The sequence below is a fragment of the Diadema antillarum genome, unplaced genomic scaffold (genome assembly GCF_040938485.1).
Source record: "Diadema antillarum isolate AM-2024a unplaced genomic scaffold, OU_Dant_1.0 seq00000364_RagTag, whole genome shotgun sequence".
Lineage (NCBI taxonomy): Eukaryota > Metazoa > Echinodermata > Echinoidea > Diadematoida > Diadematidae > Diadema > Diadema antillarum.
In genome coordinates, this window is record NW_027271365.1 from 23,606 (window position 1) to 37,592 (window position 13,987).

Here is a 13,987-nt window from a genome sequence, read left to right on the forward strand (position 1 = left end):
TGAAACTTCTACACAGAATTTCAGTTGTGACCTTTGACCTTGACCTTTGACCTATATTGTACATTTTGCTTCAAAATGCTACTCCTTTGCCATTTCTAACCCGATTTCGATTCCGTTTGCTTTATGTGATGGCACTAGTTGAGGGCTTCAAAACTTCTACACAGAATTTTGACCTTTGACTTCTTTGACCTTTGACCTTGATTTTTTGACCTGTATTGTACATTTTGCTACAAAATGCTACTCCTTCGCCATTTCTAACCCGATTTCGATTCTGTTTGCTTTATGTGATGGCACTAGGTGAGGGCTTCAAAACTTCTACACAGAATTTTGACCGTCGACTTCTTTGACCTTTGACCTTGATTTTTGGCCTATATTGTACATTAGCTACAAAATGCTACTCCTTCGCCATTTCTAACCCGATTTCGATTCTGTTTGCTTTATGTGATGGCACTAGGTGAGGGCTTCAAACTTCTTCACAGAATTTTGACCTTTGACTTCTTTGACCTTTGACCTTGATTTTTTACCTATATTGTACATTGCATGGCTACAAAATGCTACTCCTTCACCATTTCTAACCCGATTTCGATTCCGTTTGCTTTATGTGATGGCACTAGGTGAGGGCTTCAAAACTTGTACACAGAATTGTGACCTTTGACTTCTTTGACCTTTGACCTTGATTTTTGACCTGTATTGTACATTTTGCTACAAAATGCTACTTCCGGCGGGGACATATATTACGCACCGCGTAATTTCTACTTTTCCTTGTGAACTATGTAAGCATTATCTACATACAATGTATGCCTAGTAGTAAGAGAATCTAGCATCCAATACAAATGGTCAAGCAGCATTCAAACAATTTGTTTGAATGCTGAGAGCTACCAAGTTTCCCTAATTCTAGGGGAGGCACCCTGAAAACTTAAATGATTTCTTCATTTCTAGATCAAAAATTATATGAATATCTCCTTGATTTGAGAATTGTTTTTGACCATTGAGACACATGTAAGACAGAAGTATCTCCTTCACTGCCCTTTGGAATTTCGCTGATTCGATTGATGAATGTTGGGAACCCTCTAAGTGTATAGTCGATGCCACAAATTATTAAAGCCAAGCATTCCTACATGGATCTAGTCCTTCTTTCATAAACCACTGTTCAATGTCCTCTCCTTTTTGTGTGTTCTTCTTGTCCTTTTTTTTTTCTCTTTGTGCTGTTTTAAAAAGCAAGAAGTTTTGTAATGAGTTTGCAAATGTTCATTGACTTGTACTCTTGTGGTGTTGCAGATTCTGTATGCAAGAGATGTGGACCAGAGAAGCTCAACTTTTGAGAAGTCCCTGGCCATGGGGAAAGCTTTCCAAAGAAGGACAAAGGTAATCCTGTGCTCTGTGTATAGCTACTCCCTTAGTACATATCATCCATCTTTTTCATCAATTCATCAACGTTTAGGAGCAAAGCTATGGACAAAACTGGAAATGACTGGCAACTTTGTTCTTTTTGTTCTTTTTTTTTTTGGTCATTCATGTGTGTGATAGATAATTGCAGGTGTAGAAGTAGTACAATTGTACAATGAGTCATATAACACTACATACAAACCCCAACATGCTCTGCTATCCATCTGGGAAAAGTCCATTAAATGCATTTTACCCAATGGTAAGAGGGTCTCTTGATTAAAAGTTGCACCTATGGTGTTTTTTTGAATACAAAATTACTTTAAAAAGTGTTCATTCTTCCCTAATACAGTATTTCTATTTACATTTTTTCATGATTTTTTTTCTCCAGATATATGAATGTGTACTTTGAAGTATGATCAATGGCAGACAGTACCATTGCAACCAATGTTCAAAAAGTAATGTTCATATCTCTCTAGACCACCAGCCAAAGGCCCTGAATTCACCCACAAGCAAACAAAATTTGGTCTCCACAGAGAAAGGAATGAATAAATTTATTGAAAAAGGAATGAAGGGAAAAAATTCATGTGAACATTGAGAGCTCTTCTTTTTATTCTCTGCAATGTATCATGAAACCACTTAGAGTTAGTTTGTGGCAAGTACTTCTTGGCCAGATGCTTGATTGTGGATCAGCAGCCTGCATTCCTGAGACATGTGTCAAAAAGCAGTGACTGTCATGAACTACATCAAACACTAGATGTATCCATTCCATATTCATGACGTATATAGAAGGAATCTTGAATTCCCCAAGAGGATAAATGATGGACAGCATTATCGTATCGGCGAATTCAGTTGGACGAGCATAAATCAGTATGTGAAAGTAGATGCACAGTATCAGCGATAGATGTTTGACCAAAACCATTCAAGCATTCATAGGAAATGCCCCTGCTTAACAGTAAAGCAGTAAATCAGTGATTTTTTTTTTTCTGTGTTTAATTTGTTTCTTGACCACAAGGCATGTTGCCTACAGTGTCAACAGCTATACTGTGGGCCAGTAGAGGTATTTCAATGGTAAAATAGCTGTTGATAGTTTGTCACTTTTGTCTCGTTTTGCATTCAGGCTTTGATTTTGAGGTCTGCCATGCTGAAGAATAAGATTCAAGTTAAGGTAAGTGCTCACAACAGTAGTGACCTAAATGTTACATAAGTCTAATCCTGAAAGCAAAATATAACAGCATCTGATAGTGCATTGTGGACATACGCTTATTTCAGAATGGTGGAGTTTGCATTCTAGCTCTTCAGTAGTGCTTCAGATCCGTGAGATTGGGAACCAATTCTTAATTCTACACCTCTTCCCTTTCACAAAACTTCTTGCAGTTTAACTCAACTTCTTAAACACCATTCATAGTCCACAGTTTTTATCCGTACAGTGAATGGTACATTGTGTTTTATTTCAGAGTCACTGAAAGACTCGTGCAAATTGTTGTATGCTTGTTGGTTTCATTTAAAAAAGACAACAAAACTCAAAATCTTAATTTTACACACACATATGGAAGAGGGAGGGGAGGTGACAACTTTGATTTTCAAGAAAATATTCCGTAATCTATTCATGTCACTTGTAGCAAGAACCCACTGGCAAGGAATGATCAAAGACTTGCTCCCCTCCCCCATTGTTAGACTGCAAAACTTTCTCACAAATTTACCATCTACCAGGCAAATCTTACAAAAGATTCATGTCTGCAATTATGTCAAAAGATGGACAGTGAATGAGGGAATGAATGAGTCACCTCCGCTTTCCAATCCATGGATCGAATTGAAAACATAGTGTACTAACAAGATTTTTCTGATCCCCACGGAGTTCGCCCCGTAATTCTCATATTTTTCCCACCATACATACCTCTCGTATCCTGCCATTCACGGACACCACTGACTCAATGTAGTTCTCTAATGTGAGTGTTAACGGAGGTGAGGGCTCAAATGTCACCAACGCCCACTCTTCCCGTCCGTGTATCTACCTTGCACAGTGTTGCCCAGTGCATTTCATCAGAGTGAATCCCCGCCCAACCCCCTACCCCACACCCACCCTGGTGTACCTATGTGTGTGAAGCAGTCTGACATAATATGTGACCCGCTAGAACAAAAAGATCCTGAAGTCACTGATGGCTGAGCCGCGAAAATTGAGTTTGAAGTCAGATCATCAAAATCGATCAAAACAACGGATTTCTGTTTGTTTGTTTTTTGCATAATTTTGTAGTCTAATGTATCGTCTATCATCTGCCGAAATTTCCAGGCTAAATGATCAAAGGAAAGGGAAGAAATTAGCATTTTTCCAGGCCATGAATTTCTGACTGCCATCAGAACAGAAATGTGTCCAAAGATTTGGATTTAGTGCCACAGATAGAGTCCGCTCTTAGGAACGAGGAAATGATCTTATTGGTCAGTGTGTGGCCCCCTGGTTACTGATTGGTTGTGCGTAGACTGCTGGCGCTAAGCTTGAATGAACATCGCGGAGGTTGCTAGGAGCGGACCTTCTATTGTCAAGAGGTGAAAACTGTCTTACCTCCCCTTGATTATGATTGCATCTGAAAGGAAACTTTGAAGGCGATTTTCTCAAAACGCTGATTTCCTGGACCACTCAACGTGGTTTCATAAAATCACCAATATCTCCACAACTGAGTAGTTTTATGAGTCGTGTTATATACACAATTGAAGAGGAAGAGTAATGGAATAATGTCATGTCATTTTCAGAAAATCATCCTCCCTGACTTTCGGATCCTTTTGTTGTAGCGGGCCACATATTCCCTCTCCTTTGTTTCAATGGAGATGCAAGTTGCCCAAGGACTCCTGGTTTACTCTGTCCTGTGCTTATATCTCTGTCAGGGTTTGACACTTTTTATGCCTCCGCCACGAAGTGGTGCCGGAGGCATTATGTTTTCGGATTGTCCGTCCGTCCGTCCGTCCGTCCGTAATGAATTTTGTGGACAGGGTAACTATCAAAACCTTTTGAGGTATCCTAATGAAACTTGGCATGTATGTGTATTAGGAGGTGAAGTTGTGCCTATCAACTTTTGGGTGCACATGCTCACGGTCAAAGGTCAAAAGGTCAAGGTCAAATGCTTAAAATTTCACTTTTCCCCCATATCTATGCAACGCCTAAAGATATTTTCTTTAAACTTAGTGTATACATGTTACCCAATCAAGATTCATTGGTGAAAGTTTGGGGTCATGAGGTCAAAAGGTCAAAGGTCAAAAGCTCAAGTAAAATGTTAAAATTGCACTTTTTTCTCTGTATCTTGGAAATTGTTCAAGGTATCTTTATGGAACAAAGTATATACGCATGTACTGACTGGCAGTGGTTATCTAGGGAATTTGAGGTTCATGTGGTCAAAGGTCAGGGGTCAAAGGTCAAGGGCAATACTTCAACATTTTACTATTTTCCTTATATTTATGCAATGCCAGCAGGATTATTTTTTTAAAATGCATGTATAACCCACTAGAGATTCTCTGGGATTTTCTTTTTTTTTACCAAGAAGGTCAAAGGTCAAAAGGTCAAAGATCAAGTGAAAGTGCTGAACTTACTTCTTTCTCCATATCTCGGAAGTGGCTCAAGTTATCTTTAAACTTAGTACATATTTATGTATGTTCTGCCTGACATTGATTCTCTTATGAATCAAAGGCCAGATGAAAATGATAACAATTTACTGTTCAATACAGAAATTGCACTTTTTCTCCATACAATTTATACCTTGACAATTACTCAAGTGCGTAAACTTATGAAAGGGTCAAAGTCGAAGTTAAAGTTCTTAAATCCCCAAATACATGCTCTCCTATTCATCCAATTAAACATAGGTCAAGGAAGGTGAACATTCGATACATTTGTGACAAACATGTCATTTTAATATTTTGCCAATTTTGTGAAAATGTAATCACACATTGTCCACATGTACTATGGACCTATTAGGAGAATCATGCATTATGGCGGAGGCATACCAGTCGCCTTAGCGACATTTCTAGTTTCACTGATGGCATTTTTTCAACTTTTTTTCTCTGATGGCCCATTCAGGCCACTAAAATCTTGAATTGAAATTTTGGTGGCCCAATATAAAGCATAAAAATTTCATTCTGAATTTTAGATACCCAATCAGGCCACCAAGAGATGGCCTTTTTGGAAATTTGGTGGCTCTGCATTAATTTTTACTGGCACCCGGCCACTGCTGATGTCCAGCCCTGTATATATATTATTCCCCCCTCCCCCCCCCCCCCCCTCCTGTGAAGTATTTTTCACACCTCTCTATGCTTGAATGATCCTGTCATTTAGATGTCACATTTGCAAGCGCTTCATTACAGGCAAGATGCAGGTCAAATCCCCCTTGTTCCATGGGTACCAAATGACATGTGCTGGATATAATAGACCAAGGCAATATTTTGTTATCAGTGTGTTATCAATGTCAAAGTGACAAAATCAAACCATAATATTACATATATACTCTAATAGTATATTGTGATTCTTGTTCTTTCTTTTCCCCAAAGCTTTGATTTTAATGTCCCATACCCAAATATTCCCCATACTTGCTGTACTGCACACCTGCTTCAAAACTTGTGTTTTCATATTTTGTGGTTTTAGTTTTGATTTTTAGCATGGGCATGTCAACTATGTCAAGCTATGGTCAGGTTATGTAACCTGTAGCAATATTCAAGTTAAAATGATAACTGAATGACTGCCTTCCACCTTCTTCAAATTGCTACCAAATGAAGAAACATATCAAAGGCTTTGAACCCGTCTTCATTTCTTCAAGATGGGAGGGCTCACAAAAATGAAAGGAGCAGCTATTTAGGTTTCTAGGCTATTAGGGGAGGATATTGCTCTGGCCCAATGTGTAATTGATCACAAAACATTACATAGCAACCACGATCAGACATGCTTTGAATTTTCAATACTGTTGGTCTACCTTTGAGGCTATTACTTTGCATTTTCATCTTTTCCCAACTGAATTTGTGTCATCACAGCTTTATTTCACACATTTCGTCTGCACATGTGCACTATTTAGAACAAAAATTGCCAATATCTGCCAGCATATGAGAATAGTTTTCCTTTTGAAAGAGAGCAAGTGCCATACTTTCCTTATTACATTCACCTACTGTGAAAGTGGAGATTTTCATGGCGCTGAAATTTTTGTGTGCAAACTAGCACAAAAATGAAAGCTCACAAATATTTTTGCTTGCCATATGTTCCAGTATTTGATGTGTGGATTCCAGAGAATTAAAAACGGGCAAAACTTGTCTTACCTGCCCCCAAGTGCAAAAATGTCCACATTTACAGTATAGGAGGAAGTGGAGGACAAGGATGGGGGAAGAGGGGCATGGTCAAGTGTCATTCAGTGATTTGTAAAGATATCCCATCTGCTGTGGACATGTCTGTATACCCTGTTGTCTTTTTTGTTGGAATGCATCCAAGCTTGGCCCTGTAATCACAGGGATTTGAAGATCATTGTTAAGCCCCCTCTCATCTGCAGTGGAAAAAAAAAAAGAAGCCTTTGAGAGCCTAGCCTTTAAACAAGGCGACTCGCTCTGCGTGCCCCCATATAGCGCGTTTACCCCACAAACCTGTTGGCCGGCGAGTGGAGCGAGCCGCCTTTATCCACTCGTTCAGGGATGTGTACTTTTGTCGTTGTTGTTGCTTTATATTCTTTGACAAATTTGCGTACAAATGTGACGCAGAAAATACACACGGCACCAAGGCAAGCCTCGTTAATATTAAAGCCTCGTTAATATTAAGTAACTATTCTTATTCTACTTAATATTAACGAGGCTTGCCTTGGTGCCGTGTGTATTTTCTGCGTCAAATTTGTACGCAAATTTGTCAAAGAATATAAAGCGACAACAACGACAAAAGTACACATCCCTGAACGAGTGGATAAAGGCGGCTCGCTCCACTCGCCGGCCAACAGGTTTGTGGGGTAAACGCGCTATACGGGGGCACGCAGAGCGAGTCGCCTTGTTTAAAGGCTATTGAGAGCCAAACACCATAGGATACAATAGGCAACCGTGACAATGCCAAGTACAGGTATCTTAGCCATGGAGGCTTTTTGAAGGAGCCATGGATAGCTCTGGAAACAGTCTTTAATCACTTTTCTCTCCTTTGTTTGTGGAGTTTTGCTCTTTTTTTTTTCCTTTTTTTTGGGGGGGAGGGGGGGGGGGGGGGGGGACAATGATTATGTATCCCAACCCTCCCTTGTAACGACCACCAGAGTTTCAAATTAGGTCTGGTAATTGTTCCTAAGCTTAACGAGTGTAATTGTATCGGACGATTCATGTGTGGAGATGTATTTGACTATGCCACCTAAAGGCTGTGGAGAATAATTGTAAGTCAGTTATCAGATGAATAGAATGATTTCAAGTCCAATGACAAAGGCTAGAGTGTGACTTGTCTCTGATTTTAGCGGTGATCTTGGTAGCTTTTTTTTCCTTGTATATAGGCAATACATAATGTGCAAAGTTATGGCTTTCAACCCATACCCTATTGCTTGCAAATTGTAATACTGATAGCAGCCCCATGAATTTGATTTATATTATACCCAGTGTCTGGAAGCAGTTGGATAAAACTGCTTCGGTTTATGACTGGCAAGAAGTTTTTTGCTTGTTTTTGTGTTTGTTTGTTTATTCATTTGTTTTGTTTTGGTTTGGTTTTTTGTGATAGGAGTGTTTGCCGGACAGATTAATATGTATCTTCAAGATCTTGAAAGTCACTTGCTGCTGGTGGTTTTCACAAGCTACCCCTGATTTTCTGTCAAACTCATGATATTTCTTCCAAAGTTTTCTTCTTCTTTTTTTCTTCTTCTTCTTTCTTCTTTTTTCTTCTTCTTCTCCTCTTCTTCCTCTTCTTCTTCTTCTTCTTCATTTGATATCAACTGCTAAGTCTGCCTTTTACTTATACCTTATATGATGTGTATCCTCTGAATGTTCAGCTGGAAACACTGCACTAAGAGTAGACTATGCCAGAAAATTCCTTTAAGAGATAGTGTAATATTGGTGCAGATGAGGATTGAGCTTTTAACTTTTTGCGAGATATCAAGAAAACACTTGTGAAATAGTACAGAGCATAACATTCTAAGAGGAATTCAAAGTTTATTTGATGAAAATCGGTATGGGAATGGCCAAGATATCCAAAAAAACAAGTAAAACAAAGCAATCGTAATAAAAGGTGGGTTCTACCTTTTTTGTGTGTGTATATGCTCTACTTGTTTTTGTTTCTGTTTTTGTTTTTGTTTTTTTTTTTGTTTTTTTTTGGATGGGGGCTTGAATTACGTACTTTGTGTGATAGTGTTTAGATGCATAACAGTGAACTTCCCCAGGGTTTTCATGTCGGTGATATACAAGGGACACAGTGTAATCTTGGTTTCAATGAGCTCCTTATAGCATTCCCATTGACTACGCTATGCAAGCTTTATCTTCAACTTCCGGCACCGCCCCTCACAGATCTGATTGCATTGCATCTCCCTGACCTTTGGGAACGAGAAGACTCCTTCACAAAATCCTATTTTCAACGGAGTCAAGTCTTAATTTAAGCCATTCATCTCTTTATATCACCACTTTTCCTCTCCCCCTTCCCCACCCCCACCCCCATTTTAAATGGATGGATGGTCAGTGAAGGAAACCTGAAGACCCACCAAAAGAAACCTGTGATTTACTGGTGCTGTGTTACAAACATAAAGGAGAAGGGGGGGGGGGGTTAGAGGGAGTGGGGTAGAAAATAACTGCTCAGAGCTCCAAAGGAAGCTGGTATTTGTTTCTTGGTGGGGATTCATGAGACATGTCTTCATTGTCAGTAATAGTATTGGTTCTCCATTCCAGATATTCTGAGTCTTTGAAATCCTTGCCCCCCCCCCCCCCCCCCCCCCACTCCTCCCTCCTATTTCTGCCCGCATCTCGCAGTGTTGTTTTGGCTTTAGTCTGGACAGACACTAGACAATATCATGACAAGCAAACAAGATGGAATAGTATTCAATGGGTTAAAGGGATGGTACAGTATTGGTGGAGATGAGAATTGGGCTTTTAACTTTTTGCGAGATACCAAGAAAACACTAATGAAATAGTACAGAGCATACAACTTTAAGAGGAATTAAAAGTTTATTTGATGAAAATCGGGTTTGGAATAACTGAAACATCCAAAAACAAAGTAAAACAATCGGAAAAGCGATCGGAATAGAATGTGGGTCCCACACTTTATTAGAATCGCTCTGTTTGGGATATCTCAGCCATTTTCATCAAAGAAACGAATTCCTCATGGAATTACATGCTCTTTCATATTTTGTAAGAGGTTTCTCATTATCTCACAAAAAAATGTTAGAAATTGAAATTAGGTCTCAACCAAAACTATACGATCCCTTTAAGGAAGAATGGAAAGGGGGAAAGGTGGAGGCTCAGAAAAACACAGGCGAGGTTACTGGCCGTACCCTTGCCTATTGAACGACAGAGGCTGCTTTAAAACCACAAGATAAAGAACCCCCCTCAAGAAGCTTATTTCCTTCTTTCCTTTGTTTCTCTTTTCTCTTTGCTGCCTGTAGTCAGACTAGAAAGGCCCTGAATAAGGGATGATCCTTGTGGAGAGTGTTGCCTTTGATGCAGCTAGCCTGTTGGGGAAGAAAAAGATAATAACTTCTAAGGTTGTGCAGGATCTGGAGCCTTAGGGGCAATGGGAGGGGCAGGGTTGTAGGGGTGGAGAGGGGGGGAGGGGGTGGGTGGGGAAGACAGGCAGGAATGAGTATGTAAGATCTATTACTTATTTGTTATTCTAGCCATTGTTTAAATGTTGTGCACCAATACACTGCTGATTGTTTTACTGTTACACACATGCTCATATGCACACAGACATACACATACACACATACGCACACACAAACCAACAAAAACATTAAGCATTGAATAGAGACTTATCTGTGTAATGACAGTGAAACCTCAATAAGAAGCCAAATGCAATAATATACAAATGATGCACAGGACACAGTTTATCAGTGAGAATTGGATGAAAGCATCCAATTCTCACCGATTTACGAAATAGGCCTGTGCATCATTGCTTTATAAAAATGGGCCCGTAAAATCCATGAAATTCAAAGTTTTTGCCCATCATGCATCTGGTATGCTGTTTTGAGGTTCCCTAGTACTTGGACTGATTGTTTTCTTATTGAATATCTTTGGCAAGTTTCATGGCATGACATAATGTGATGGAGCATTTAGTGGCAGCAATGAATGAAATCAATGAAAGAACTCAATTGTTTCTACTTCCATATATATACAATACCATCACATAACTACAGAAGCACTCTGAGAGCGCAGACCTCCGCCAATCAGCTAATTTCCACCAATAATCCTGTTCTTCCAGAGATCAGTGATTTCCACCCATTGTACATATGGCATGCTATAAATCATCCAAATTCCAAAGTATTGAAGTCTTTTGTTACGTCATCAACCCTCAGCTGCGTTGCACACCTTGCAGTAGAGCACGCACATTAGAGCGCGTATGAAAACTTCAAAAATACGCAGCTTGAGCTCCCAGTGTAGGGTCAAGTTCATTGACCCTACCTGCCAAAATATCAAAATCCTTCATAAAATCCATAAAAGTTTCGGAATCACTGCCAAAATTTAATCATCTGTTCCTTGTGTCACTGTCAACCTTTCCTGCAAGTTTCATCCAAATCCGTTTGCAACTTTTTGAGTTATTTTGCACACGGACAAACAAACAAACGGTAACGAAAACAGAACCTCCTCTCTTGGTGGAGGTAAAATGAAATGATGCTATGTTACATCACACAGCTGCAGATCCCAGTGACATTTTCAAACACGTCTGTGTGAAGGGACAGGTATTTTGTCCCGCTGTGTTATAACAGTATAGTGTGGGATACATTTCTTCCATGTTTCACTATACAGCTTTCTGCATCATGTTACAAGTGACATTTACTGGATGATCACCAACTCTTTCTTTACAAGCCTTGTTACATAGTATCCTGATTTACATGAACCCTGCTGTCTGTGTCCTCCATTCCTGTTTTAGCCTTTCGTCAGTTTTAGCCTTCCGTCAGTTTTAGGTCATCTTCCAGCAAGCCATCTATTAGCCAAGGCGATGCCCACAAAATATTCCCAAATCGTCAAGTGAAGGATGCTTTGGTAGCAGTCCAAAGTGGGTGTTTGTATGTGTGTATTGGGGGGGGGGGGGGGAGGGATTTAGGTGGTAGGATAGACGTCTTGTCCGTGAATGCTGGCATTGGAAACAAACAAACAAACACACACAACAACAACAACAACAACAACAAAACAAATAGAATAGAATAAAACTCGGAATTGATTGCTTAATGCTCTTTACAGAGATCTGGTGTATTAAGAAACCAGCAGGAGGCAATGGAATTCACAAAACAATTGAACTGTTACAGGGGCTGCCCTGATATGCACTTTATGAAGGCACTTTGAGCAAATTTGTCAGCAAACCAGGGTCTCACAGAGACAGGGAAATTCTTGACTCGTATCATGCTTGAGATTATCGCTGGAGTGTGCCATGTAATACAGTTCTCGTAATAAGGCGTGATACTTAAGATTCCTTGATCCTCCCCCCCCCCCCTTTCCAGCGTTTTGTGTTCTACCTAGTCTTAGGCAGTAGTGGCGTATATTCTCAAGCTTTTCTTTAGGATTGTAGTTGTCGCTGAAATGGTGCACAGTCAGTGGATCCAGTGTCCTGGATTGGAAGCATTAAGTCTCTCAATCCCAGTACACCAGTTTGCCCATATATAATTTGCACAAATATATCTTTGATGGTAGTGGATGTTAAAGGGACTGTACAGTAGTGGTTGAGGTTGGGATTCATGTTTTGAACATTCCTAAGTGAGATAATGAAATGCCTTTTATGAAATATGAAAGAGCATGTAATTTTAAGAAGGATTCGACATTTATTTGATGAAAATTGGTTTTCAAATGGCTGAGATATCCAAAAAAGAGCAAATAATAGAAGGCGACATGCCCCAACTTTATTAGTATCTCTTTGTTTCACCTTGTTTTTTGGATATCTCAGCCATTTCAAAACTGATTTTCATCGAATAAGCTTTTGATACCCCATAGAACTGCATGCTCTTTGACATCTCATAGAGTGGTTTCTGAATATCTCGCAAAACGTTAAAAGCTAAATCTTCACCTCGACCAGAACTGTACACACCCTTTAATGGCAGGAACTGTGGAAGAACATTGGGAGCTAAAAGGCTATGAAGCAGGTTTCATGTACACCATGCCTGGTATATGATGCTTTCATCAAGTTAGGGTCACATCATGACATCATGTGCTTTTTATTGTTGTCGAATTGAATGAAAATATATATCTGTTCTCATTTACTTTTATTTAAATGTTGCCTGAAAAGTTTATGCCTTGATTTGAATATGTACATGTATTCTTTTTGACCTATTTGCCCACATCCATACAACTATGTGGATTGCATCCTTTGCTTCTTTGTGCAATTACACATTCTATTATTTGCAAATGTGACCCCACAGTCCTATATCGTAATGTATCGTGTTATCAGTCTTTGAGGCATTGTTCATCTCATTTGTCATTTAGTGCCAGTATGTCTGTATTTAAAGGTTTTGTCCCTGAAAACGAGACAAAGCAGATACAGTGAAATCATATGTTGAGTTGTCGGTTATTGTGACAAATCTTCATATCTGTGATATTGTAAAAACCTGATTATTCTGGAATATCATGTCATCTTTTGTCTCTCATGTGTTTCCACAATGGGGACTCTGTGTTTTAGACATTCTTAGTGGCATCTCTCTGACAGCAGTGCTAAATGACGTGATATGAAGATATTCTATCCATTTTATACATTAAACTGCCAAAGCAATACCGTGCTTTAACGATGTCAAGTATGTATATGTCCATGTTTGTTTGCTTTTTAATCTTTACAGCTACAGGACAGTTCTAGTGCATCAGAAGGTGTAGCCGTTGGAAGTGGAATAGCCCCGTCGACACGATGATGACGGTTGAGCCCTAGATGACCGCCCCCTTCCCTTGCGACTCTACCCCAAACCGGCTCAATTATCCTCATAGGCTGGAATCTGCATTTGTAGTGAGATCCTCCATAGTTGATCATGGAAGAGATTAAATACCATCATGGTGCAAAGACTAAGTATGCTCTGCATCATTTCAGAAGAGTTCATAGGGTGTTCCTGCTGAGCTTTTTGCAAAATTTGATATGTAGTTACTTCTCTCTACCAAATTTATGTATATGTTGGGGTTAAGAAGAAGGAGAGACAGAGGTATGGCTCCGTAAAGATTTGTACAAAACTGAAAAGAACAACACCAGCTGCTTTCAGGATGTTGCATAATGTAACACCTGCAGCTTTTTTCTTTTCTTTTTTATTTCCAAGAGACCATGTAAAGTGCTATGCCTTGCTTTGATGATATTTAATTTGTGTTGTCTTGAGGGCACAGTTGAGGGTTTCCCAAAGACAATGCAGTTTGGGTCAATTCAGATCGTGTTTAATGGCACAGGGTGAAGACTGTTGTAGAATATTTAAAGGTCATACATCCCTTCTGCAAATGTCACAAACTTGTATGTACGCTTGAAGCA